The sequence below is a fragment of the Mercenaria mercenaria genome, chromosome 3, assembly GCF_021730395.1.
Source record: "Mercenaria mercenaria strain notata chromosome 3, MADL_Memer_1, whole genome shotgun sequence".
Classification (NCBI taxonomy): domain Eukaryota; kingdom Metazoa; phylum Mollusca; class Bivalvia; order Venerida; family Veneridae; genus Mercenaria; species Mercenaria mercenaria.
In genome coordinates, this window is record NC_069363.1 from 5851718 (window position 1) to 5864717 (window position 13000).

Genomic DNA, 13000 nt, shown 5'->3' on the forward strand with positions numbered 1-13000 from the left:
AACACCTATGTCCGCCCTCAACTTGAGTACTGTTCAAGCGTCTGCATCCTTGGCAAAAAACCCTCACTAGCAAAGTCGAAAATGTCCAAAGGTCAGCTGCTAGGTACGTCATGTATGACTACAGTTACACCAGTAGTGTTACACAAATGCTGAAAACCTTAGAATGGAATACACTCCAATATAGAAGGTTACACAATTCATTAGTAATGTTTTATAAAATAAGGACCCAGACAGTTGCAGTCGACCAATCTCATCTTATTCCAACTAGAAACCTAAAATTACTTAATCCCCATGTCTCACACTCAGTACTTTTCTAACTCCTACTTCCCTAGGACCATCCGACTCTGGAACTCCCTACCAACTCATGTTTAAATCTAGCCCCAGTCTCAGTATCTTTAGAGAGAGGCTGGCGGTGGTCAGTATGTAATTCTGTTGCCTCTGTTCCCATTTTAACTGTAGCATACTGTCTTTTTAGCTTTAATTCTATTAAACATTGTAAACATATCAGTTCCTTTAACAACTGTTCTCTGACAGCGCTGCCCAGTGATAGTCGGAAATCGACGGTTGGGTGAAAGATGTAGATGTAGATGTAGAAGTGAACATCCCAAAATAGAATACACAGCTTTGAAAAAGGTCAGTCTACCAATCAATGTTGATATCTTATATTTGATTATTTTTTTAACCTATATAATTACCGCAACATAGTGTAAAACTGGGTCGAGAGATGGTACAAGGAGGCTAACCTGCATCAAGGGCTTTTAACAGGTATGAAGATTCTCCAAACTGTTCACACTAAAAATCATCTACATACATTACACTGCGTGAGCTTTAAAGGCTTAAAACACCCACGCAATTCTTTTTAATGTTTTAACAGTGAATGTGGACTACCTGATGAGGTAACATAAAAAAGAAATCAGTTCATTTATTCATTAATTTTACAAATTTTTATTGTTGCCAAAAAATGATCTCCCTTTGCTTATGCATGCGACAATGACATTAACAGTAATGCAAATATGTGCAATCATTATGTAAGTTTATGCTTACTATGATCGTTTTATTGTTAGACGTACAGGTATAAGACAATCGCAAAGTTTACAAAGTTTTCCAAACTTTTCACAAAATGATCGCCATATTGCACCGGATGCTCGGTGTCACGTGATATAATTTAGCATTCGGTAAAGTTCGTGCATCTTCGTAAATAAACGACCGATGAATCATACATGTTACGGTTGGCTGCGTCGCACCTGAGAAATGCGATTAGCTCTCACCTGAGCACGAAATCCTCTTGGTGAGCTATATTTTTTTCTTTTTTTTTTATTATTTTTATTTTTTTTATCTATAGTATAACCCTTTACTGGGACAAGATACTTTTGACTTAAATTGTGAGCATCAAGCAACGAAATCTGAAATATTATTCATAAGAGAAAGTTGGGTGTCTATGTATTGGAGATCTAACCTGCACCATTTTAAACTGTATAGAATTTCAGCGATACTTGAAATGCAGAAAAAGTCAAAAATAGCCCAATACGTTGCCCATCTTCGAGCCACCTCTACTAATTTATTGTCTATCGAGTTTGTGTGAATGGAGACCAGACTTCTGAGTGATATTCAAGCTATGGTCTGATGAGGATCTGGTATGCCGTCGACTTGAGGGGTTTTCAGTGTACTTTTTTATACCTGTGAAGGAAATCTAGGGTTTGAATGAACTTTGTTAGTTGACCTATTTTTGTGGTATTCCATAAGAGATTGTTTGAAATATCAATGCCATGGTTTTTTGCTGAGGTGACAGATTCTGGTAGTGTAAAGTGAAGATAGTATTGTGAGGGAATGGAATATTTCCTTCTCATGACTTGAATAAATTAATACCTGAATAGTTTTAATAGTTTTATTCCATATCCAAGTACAACTCCCACTTTTCTAATGTTCTAAGGTTATTATAGAACGTTTTTGTCTGACAGAAGTATGTGACATGTATATTGCTGTGTCAAAATTTAATGCAAATAAGAAAACGTTAAGACTGGACTTTTTTAGGTCATTTATGCATCAGTCTGCTAGGAAGACCAGGGACCCAAGCACAGACCCCTGCAGAACTCCAGAAGAGACAGGTATGGGCTCTGAGCTTGTAGTGTTTAGGATTACAGATTGAAGCCTGTTGTCAAGGAAGTTCTTAATACATTTCAGGGTTTTGTAACATGTACTCTTTTATATATATTCTCCTTTCCGTTCTCTTTTTTTTTCATTTATTTTTTCTATTCATACTCTTGCTCAAGTTAAACAAGTTATTTGACCATTTTGCCTAACTGTTTCTAATGTTTAGAAGAAGACCGACTTCCGACAATGTTGGTATAACTTATGGTCCAATCCTATTGTCTATCAATATGTTTATATTATATGTGTAGTTGTGCACTAATCAATAAAATAGTATTAAACCATAACTAGATGTGTGTCCATAGAACACTAGTACTCCCTAAATTCCTGTCACAGTACATGGTTTCGTGACTATAGATGAAATATTTTTTAAGATAACTGCAACATAAACTTTTAAGCTCTTCGTGTGTATTTTTAACTAAGTCAGGAACCATGGACTGCTCTATCATACAATTTAAGCAGTACCATGATCAGCCTGCACAGATCACTTGATGGCAGCATGTTAAAGATTAAAGACCATTTCTGAAAATTTGTAAGTTTCTGTATTTTCAAAAATGAATGACTACTCCACTTACTCCAGTGTTTCAAAAATGCAATCCAGTTTAGTTTGGAGATCCCTTGAACACTATTAATGATGCAACGCTTACAAAATTTGAATAACTCACTGATAGTCACTCTAAATCTTCCTCCAGATCTACAAGCTCCTGTTAGGATCGTCAGCTTTATGCACCCTATTTGTCTCTGCCAGATTCATTATGGAACAACTTTTTTAAAATCCTCCTTATTTTCCTAAAATCCTCCTTATTTTGCTCATGCCACAATACTCTATAGTCTTCCCAGACACATTGATGCTATGCTGCCATGCCTAGCATGGACTTAAACTATTAGGTGAGCAAAAGATGTTTTTACCACTTTTAACTCTGGGTCAAGAAATTTCATTATTTTCAACAGAAGTTGCAGTTTATGTGTTTGAATCCCCCATTTCGTTTTTTTTTTTCAGTTAAAGCCAAAGTGAGACAAGTGATCAAGTGATACTTTAGCAATACATTAGTGTGATACATTGTATTATTAAAGAGTAGTGTTTTAACCTTTTCCCTGAAAAATTTCTGAAATGGACTGGCCCAACATTCAAATTTGGGCAGTACCACTTGTTATTCAAAAGGGTGTTACTGAAAATTTACTGACCAAATAGCGGAACAGCGCAGATCATGATCAGCCTGATCATGGTCTGCACTGGTTGCAAAGGCAACATCACTTCCAGCAGGCTATCGGTTAACTACACATACAGAGCAAATGTTTTAATGTTTAGTCTAATTATGGGGAACATTTCTGTGTAGTACTAAAAGAATCCTTCAGTGCAATTAAAAGTAATGGAGAAGAAACAAATTTTTACTTGGCCTTGAACAGTGACCTTGACCTTTAACTGACAAGCATAGATCATGCGTTGACAGATTGTCTCATCATGGGGAACATTTGTGTGTAGCACTAAGATAATCCATCAATGCATGTAAAAGTTATGGAGCAGAAACAGTTTTACTTGACCTTCAATAGTGACCTTGACCTTTGACCTACAAGCATAAGTCACGTAATGTAAAGTATGTGCATAATTCACATATTGCCCTCTATAAACAAACAAAGTTTTATGCATAGCATGTATACTTTTTGAGTTATCACAGAATCCAGATTTGCGGATGGGCAGACGGAGGGCATTCCTATAGTCCCCTCTGGTGTGCCACCGGTAGGGGACTAAAATGTGTCAAATACCAATATCTTTAAGAGGAGAATATGTTTACAAGTAATGGTCAAAGGCTGCCATGTATTTCCTTTTTTTGGCTTTAGGAGTTTGGATGAAAGACATCTGGCCAGTGTAAATATATATGACATAAAATACAGAAATTTTATTAAATCACCATGTGGAAAGGGTTCTGCAGGTTATATAGCAGCAGATACCTGGATAAACAAGAGCTGTCTCCATAGGATGACACATGCCCCCGATGGCACTTTGAATGAATAGTTTTGGCCGATGTTAGAGTTTAGGACCTTTGACCTACGGAGCTGGGTGTTGTGCGCGACATGTCGTCTTACTGTGTCACACATTCATGCATACCCTTACAGAAGAAAAAGGCCTGCTGCGTACTCTTGCTGTGTACATACAGCGTATATGATGCGTACATGATGTGTACTGAAATCAAGGGCTTTAAATAGTACGCAGGATATACACCGCACATACACCGATAGTATGTTTGTAGTACACTTTTGACATGCAAATGAGCTCTGCCGCGTACTACTTGCTGCGTACATGCTGGGACTACATAGTACACAGGATGTACGCTGGAGGAATTTAGTATGCGGGAAATAGTACGCAGCATGTACGCCGCACATACACTTTTCACATGCAAATGAGCCTGCGGTGTACTACCCCTGCGGCTACATGCTGTGTACTCCTGCGGCGTACATGCTGTGTACTCCTGCAGCATACATGCTGTGTACTCCTGGCCCGAGTCCTGCGGCGTACATGCTGTGTACTCCTGCTGCATACATGCTGTGTACTCTTGTGGCGAAACTGCTGTGATAATGTAAATTCCTTACCCCACCAACTTTCGTATGCAAATGCTGATCATTTGGACAGAAAAAAAAACAGAAAAAAGATAAGTGACATGCATCAATAAGTATTTACCCTTACCAAAATAATGTAGATTGATGTTATCAAATAAATTAGTATGCCTTTCTTCATCCACTTTTCAATGAAATAAATCAAATCTTGTAGCATGTAATTTGGTAAGGCATGTTCTAATCTCTGGCCTGGCCTGGCCCGGCCTGGCCTGGCCTGGCCTGGCCCGATGAGCTCTATTTTCGACTGGCGGGCCAGGCCAGGCCAGGCCAGGCCAGATTTTATTATACATAGAGAAATGAATGGCATAAAATCTAAATAATACAATTACAATAGCAGGCAGTATAACCCGCATTGTTTACTTGCTGCATGTCACCAGTCCTCCGGAGAATCATTAATTAGCCGTCATTCATCTTATTTGAAATACAGATTTGCACTGAAGAAAATGGTGTAACTAAATGATAACTACCCATTTTTTCTGTAATCAAATTATTTAAAGTCAACTTTAACACTTAGTTTTAAAACTAATGGCTAATTTCATTGATAAGTTTACCTGCTGCAGTATAACTGAATATTTACATGCACTGAGAACACATCTCTTTGGGAATTGTAATTACAGGTTGTGTCCCTACTATCCTTAGCTGACCTTGTAACTGTTCAGTTGAACTTTTAATGTGTTTGGATTAGTTAAGCTGATGTCCAATTTATGGAAGAGTAATGAAAATGATATTCATTAATTGTGGGACCTCTAACTCATTGTCAGGGAGTTGGCATTTTAGATTATTGATATTTTTCTTGCACAAAAAAATAATGGTGCATTGTGTTTATGTTATTTCTAAGTGATATATTTCATGCTAAAAGATGCTCTTGAGCCTGTTTCACAAGACTTTGTATGATTTTTTTTCCACATACTTAGATCAATATAAAAACAATCTTACAAAAATATTCAGTATGTGTATAACCTAAACTACAAAATTTATATATCGCTTCCCCGCATCATACTATCCCAGGTTCTAGAACGGAGGTAGCATTATTTTAGAAATTGAAAGTTGTTGTCTGTAAGTATTGACAGGTGTCACTCTTTATTTTACATCATATTTGTAACCTGAAAATATCTAAATTGACCAAAATAACATGCAAAGTTTACCAATGGCACAGTGGCGTAGTGATAAGTTCTCCGACTTTCATACATATTACCGTGGGTTCGATTTCAATTCAGATTGTTTTCATTAAATCAATATAATGTCATTTTATTGATACTGGTTTTATTCTTACAACATTTTATGGTAATAATCTACTATGTAGAAGAATGTCAAATACTTGTGTATTTCTTTCAATAAATGAACAATAAATCACGATAAGTGATAATTTTCCTGCATTCTAAGTTTACAGAGGAAATTTAAAAAAAATGATAATGAAAATGGTCAAACAGGTGTTTCGAACTTACAGTCCTGAGATTGGTAGCTGAACGTTTTGTCAGCACAACTTTATCTGCATGTACGACCTGGCAGTAAAGAAATGTTTATATTTTATTTGGTTTTCAATATTTATATTTTTATTTATGTTTGGGCACAATTTTTTTTTACGGAAGCATACAAAATATATTCTTGAGTGCTAGTTCAATAATTTCGGACAATACTAAATAATCCTCAATAGACAAAATAATAAAATTAGTTAGGTTATTCAATTTGGGGAAAACCAAACCACCAGTCAAGGGTCAATTGAGGTGGAGATCCCCTGATAATAGTCATAACAATTAATCAGGCATCACCTTTAAATTAGACATAATAGTTATGTTAGCTACAGGCTTATTCCCAGGTGTATAATTTTACAGAGTGGGAGTTTAAAATGTATTTATATAATGTCTGAAATATCCAAACTTATTCCAAAAGTCAGATTATAAAGATGCTATAGAAATCACTTTCACGAAATTGAAATCTATGGCCTGGCCTGGCCTGGCCTGGCCCGGCTCAGTCGGAAATTGGGCTCATCGGGCCAGGCCAGGCCAGGCCAGGCCGGGCCAGGCCAGGCCAGAGATTAGAACATGCCATTTGGTAAACATTTGAAGAAAATGGCGTAACTGCATGAAGGGGAAACAACTTTAATGCAACTAAATATAAGTGTTATGATTTATTATAGACGATGTGTGCGTAGTATGTATTTATTTTGATTAAAATCCATTTGAGAACAATCTAGGACTGGAATTATATAAGCATTTATACACTTTTACATCCGTAAAAAGTAGCGGACCAAAAAATTTTGGATTGATTTTTTCCAGTGGGGCGAGCGCAATTAGCCATAAACGTTCTGAAAATATACGAGCGGCAAATCCGATGAACAACTTTTTAATTTGGTGAGGCCTTAATGAGTTAACATAATGAGCATTAAAGCCTTTATAAAACATGATAGAATGGTGCTTTGCTTAAGAGTATTCAAATAACAGCGAGAGCTATTAATTCTTCTCATTCGGGCGCTGTTGAGGCATTATCTTGGTTATTATTTCATGTATTACAAAATGTAATGCAACAAAGTTCAAATAAGGCTTTTCAATTATCCAAGTTAGAAAGCTCCAGGATTAATTCAAAATGAAAAAGAATATATTTTTACACTGCATGCAAGGTGCAGCTCAGAAATCACTAAGATGTAAGCTTCACAAATGAACATCGCAAATAGTTCTGCAAATTTTCATTGTTCAGAATATCGGTAATCTGAACTATTCTATGCTATTAAGATAAAAGTTACTCGGAAATCAAGTTCTTGCTTCCAAAAAAAAAAAAAAATGTACAAATCCTTCCTGCATGAAGTGTACTTCAGACTTTTACCTAAAAAAATTCAAAGTATAAACACCAAAAGAAAATGAACAAGTCCCTCCCACATATATGAAGTTTACTTCAGACTTTAACTTATAAAAAAAACTAAGTAAAAATGCCAAAAGAAATTGTACAAGTCTTTCCCGCGTATATGAAGTGTACTGCACAAATTTCAAAGTATCTGCGGTGTACATGCAGTGTACTATTTTCTTGTACAAGTCCCTCCTGCGTACATGCAGTGTACTCCTTAAATTTTCAGAGTCTATGCTGCGTACTTGAAGTGTACTAGTGACCTCCTGTGTACATGCTGTGTACTCGTCGAAATAGTACGCGGCATGTACGCGGCATGCGGTGTATGTAAAATGTACTCCTCTGGCGTACTACTATGTTCGCGGCATATACACAGCAAATACGCAGCATGTACGCCACAGAGGCTTGCTTCTGTAAGGGTAGTTATTTTAAAATCCATGCATGAATGACAAAGATATGGACCGGACATGCCCATCAATGCACTATCATGAAAAATTACCTTTAACGTCTAAGTGTGACCTTGACCTTTGAGTTACGGACCTGGGTCTTGCGTGTGACACGTCGTCTTACTGTGGTATACATTCATGCCAAGTTATTTGAAAATCCATCCCTCGATGACAAAGATATGGACCGGACACGCCAATCAATGCACTATCCTTTAACGTCTAAGTGTGACCTTGACCTTTGAGCTACGAACCTGGGTCTTGCGCACGACACATCGTCTTACTGTGGTACACATTTATGCCAAGTTATTTGAAAATCCATCCATCGATGACAAAGATATGGACCGGACACGCCCATCAATGCACTATCCTTTAATGTCTAAGTGTGACCTTGACCTTTGAGCTACGAACCTGGGTCTTGCGCATGACATGTCGTCTTACTGTGGTACACATTCATGCCAAGTTATTTGAAAATCCATCCATAGATGACAAAGATATGGGCCGGACACGCCCATCAATGCACTATCCTTTAACGTCTAAGTGTGACCTTGACCTTTGAGCTACGGACCTGGGTCTTGCGCGCGACACGTCGTCTTACTGTGGTACACATTCATGCCAAGTTATTTGAAAATCCATCCATCGACGACAAAGATATGGGCCGGACACGCCCATCAATGCACTATCCTTTAACGTCTAAGTGTGACCTTGACCTTTGAGCTGCGGACCTGGGTCTTGCGCGCGACACGTCGTCTTACTGTGGTACACATTCATGCCAAGTTATTTGAAAATCCATCCATCGACGACAAAGATATGGGCCGGACACGCCCATCAATGCACTATCCTTTAACGTCTAAGTGTGACCTTGACCTTTGAGCTACGGACCTGGGTCTTGCGCACGACACGTCGTCTTACTGTGGTACACATTTATGCCAAGTTATTTGAAAATTGATCCATCGATGACAAAGATATGGACCGGACACGCCCATCAATGCACTATCCTTTAATGTCTAAGTGTGACCTTGACCTTTGAGCTACGGACCTGGGTCTTGCGCACGACACGTCGTCTTACTGTGGTACACATTCATGCCAAGTTATTTGAAAATCCATCCATCGATGACAAAGATATGGACCAGACACGAAAATTGCGGACAGACCGACAGACAGACAGACGGTTCAAAAACTATATGCCTCCCTTCGGGGGCATTAAAATTGCTACCCATTTATGTTTCTGACCTGGAGATAATGCCTGCAAGTAACTGACATCTTAAACTCTCATGTGAAATGGAGACACACGGTAAAATACTTTGGGATGTATTAACTGCTTTTTTTAAATCATGGTTCAACAATATTTTATAGTCAAAACAAGAGTGCCAGAATGTCACAATATACGCCCATCACAGCAAATTTCTTTACTCTAGCACCTGTATAATACAAAATTGCAAATGGAATGTTAATTTTGTGGTTGTTTAGTAATCATTGTAAGTCATTTGTTTTTCTAAGTCCACAAAAAAACTCCTTACCAGGTAGAGATTCCTTAAAATACACCTAAAATTTGAAAGTAACATCTATGTTGTACCACAGAAAAGTGGTCTTGTTTTTTCCCTACGGTCAATTATAAAAAAGTTACAATATAAGTTATTTATAGTAACAACTAAGGGAAGATAATTTTTAAAAAAAAAAAAAAAAAAATCCAAATTTTTTTTTTTTAAGTCCACACAAAAATCTTTACCAGGTAGACTGATTGGTCAAAATACACCTCATAATTGGATGTAGCATGCATGTTGTACTATAGAAAAGTGGTCTTGATTTTTCCCAACGACTAGTAATGAAAAAGTTACAATATAAGCTATTTATAGTAACAACAATGGGAAGTAATTCTAAAGAAGGGAACTGCGCATGACACTTTGTCTCATGATGGTGTATAATTGTGCCAAGTTACATCAAAATCCCTCCATGCATGAAGAAGAAATGCTTCGGACAAAGTCATTCTTGTATCTGACCTTTGGCCTCTAAGTGTGACCTTGACCTTTGACCTAGGGATCTGGTTCTTGCGCATGACACTCCGCCTCGTGGTGGTGAACATTTGTGCAAAGTTATATCAAAATCCCTCTATGCATGAAAAAGAAATGCTCCAGATAAGGTTTTCATTCTTGTATCCTTTGACCTCTAAGTGTGACCTTGACCTTAGACCTAGGGACCTGGTTCTTGCGCAAGACATTCCGTCTCGTGGTGGTGAACATTTGTGCCAAGTTATATCAAAATCCCTCCATGCATGAAGAAGATATGCTCCGGACAAAGTCATTCTTGAATTTGACCTTTGACCTCTAAGTGTGACCTTGACCTTAGACCTAGGGACCTGGGTTTTGCGCATGACACTCCGTCTCATGATGGTGAACAACTGTGCCAAGTTTCATCAAAATCCCTTCATGCATGTAGAAGATATGCTCCGGACAAAGTCTGTGGACGACGTCCGCCCGCCCGGCATGGGGCGTTCCCATAATACGTCCCGTTTTTCAAACGGGCGTATAAAAATTAATAAGTTTGATATAAAAGTATGGCAGAAATATTAACACTCAACACTTGTAAACTTGTAGCATTTTATTGAATTTTTTCATTGTTTCAATCACTTAGACAAAAAGTGTACATAAATAATTTACCTATAATATAACTGTAAATCAATTTAAAATTTAAAAAGTCAAATTGACATTTATTTGATATTTAATCAAATACTTAGAAACAAATGCATGTAAACGATATAGAGACATGTTACAAACTACAGTATATTGTATCTGCTTTAAGCATAAAGTTCATTTGTTAAAGTTTAAAATGAAGACATGAAGTTAAAGAAACTCCAGAGCTATTTCAAACTTTTAAAAACTTTATGCCTTACAATACTACTAGGCATATTAAAGCTTACAATCAGTAAATGGTGACTGAAACTCTCCTTCACTGTCAATAAATCCAAAAAAGATGAGTATTCTCTTCATTAAAGAAGCAGATTTTTCTCTCCAAATTTAGGATATACTTCCATTTATAAGTAATTTTTATTGAATAAAGCAAGATTAAGTTTACTTAAGGTTTTTTTGCGGAACTATCAGTGCAAAAGTAAGGTAACCAGAACTGTACATGAAAAATTAGCCTAGTTTTAGAGACACAGAGAAAAACTCTGCCTCACTTTCATAAAATTGTACCAAATGGCTGTAATGTTGAATGACAGAGTGACCTCTGAAGGTGATCAAGTAAGTTCTAGGCAGTACTTTTTAGAAAAATGCATAGATAGTCCATGAAATATTAAGTAAAACTCACTCTGTGTGTTAGTTCTAACACATGATTTAAGTAAAACTCATTCTGTGTTAGTTCTAACACGATACACCTACTTAGATGGGTGTTATTTATGATTGTAAGTACTTCACAAACTTGTTCAAAATTTTGAAAATAACAAAAGTTTGAAGTAATTTTGGAGGCTAACAACTTTAAATGCAAAACTAGTAAAGCATACTGCGAAATCATTTAATCATTTTACATAAAATGCTGTGGTTTTGGCACAAATGGCTTTTCCATTCATGATTTCAATGCTACAGTTTTTGGGGATTTTTGTGTGTTCATTGACATTAAATTTCATGGATTGATCCAACCCTGAAAACCCCTACAGATATTAATGACTTCTCAGTAAATCATTAGTATAAAAACTTAGAAGTCTATCTTGAAGTACGAAATAAAACATATCAAACAAAAACATAAACATGAATAAGTCTACCATCTACATGTTGTTTGAGATATGAAAGACCTGCAGTTTGACAAAAGATAGAAACTGTAAATTATAAACAAGAGGGTCATTGACCCTAAAGTGCTCACCTGTGTATAAGGCTTTAAGTGTGTTTGTATAACGTAATGGTACAAGTATTGATAGGTTTCTTCTATGTTAGCCATCACACACATTCTTTAACCTAGGGTAATAGTTAGACAGTACAACTCTGATATCATACGCCAAAAATCAAGGCTCTAGCTATTATTGATTCAGAGAAGAAGATTTTCAAAGTTTCTTATATAAAAGCCTATAGTAAGTACATGTCACATACAGGGGCGTGGCCATTTTTGACCTTAGGGACCTATATGTTCAATGAACCGGAACCATTTGAACAAATTTGAAAGAGGGGTACCCAGAAATCGTTTGTGTAAAGTTTCATCAAAATCCATTCAGTGATTTTGGAGGAGATGTTGTTTAAAGAAATTGTTGATGAAAAGTGACCATGCCCTCTGGCGGCCATGTTTTTTAACAAATCGGAATAATTTGAACATTATTGGTAGAGGGTCACACAAGGACCATTTGTGCAAAATTATTTTAAAATCAGGCCAGCAGTTTCACACAAGAAGATTTTTTTAATTTCCACTATATACATATAGGCAAAAGTGACCACGCCCCCTGGAAGCCACATTTTTTGACGAATCAGAATAACTTGAACAATCTTGGTAGAGGGTCACATAAGGACCATTTGTGTAAAATTATTTTAGAATTGGGCCAGCAGTTTCACACAAGAAGATTTTTAAAGTTTCCACGATATACATAATTGAAAAGTGGTCACGCCCTCTGGCGGTCATATTTTTTGACGAATCAAAATAATTTGAACAATCTTTTTTTTTTGTAATTTATATTTTATTTCCAGAGAAACTCCTTTTACATGTTCACATAATATAGCATGAATCTTTCAGTAAATCAATAGCATGATATGTTGAATTACAAACAGATGACTGAACATAATACATAGTGACAAAGTCAGTGAATAACAACAACAACAGTCGTGAATATTCTATTGCCAGCAAAGATATCATCTAATATTATAGATTTTCCTACTTTAACTGCAGGGAGATAAAAGCTGTTATTAATGATACATACTTTCTGACTAAGTTGTTTCCCTTTGTAGGGCCGTGTTAAAATCCCGAAGAGAGAACAGATATAA

General features: G+C 36.6%; 2 protein-coding genes across 2 annotated transcripts in view; both read right to left on the minus strand.

Annotated features, from left to right (window-relative positions):
• The window catches only part of LOC123525532 (rho GTPase-activating protein 29-like), a 41473-nt gene extending 40298 nt beyond the window's left edge, over positions 1-1175 (minus strand). Inside the window, exon 1 of the mRNA XM_053537725.1 lies at positions 1045-1175. The gene's annotated coding sequence lies outside the window, so the exon portion shown is untranslated. The remainder of the gene's footprint in view (positions 1-1044) is intronic.
• LOC123525530 (uncharacterized) overlaps positions 1-13000 on the minus strand; it is a 51535-nt gene that overhangs the window by 11054 nt on the left and 27481 nt on the right. The gene's annotated exons all lie outside the window — the stretch shown is intronic.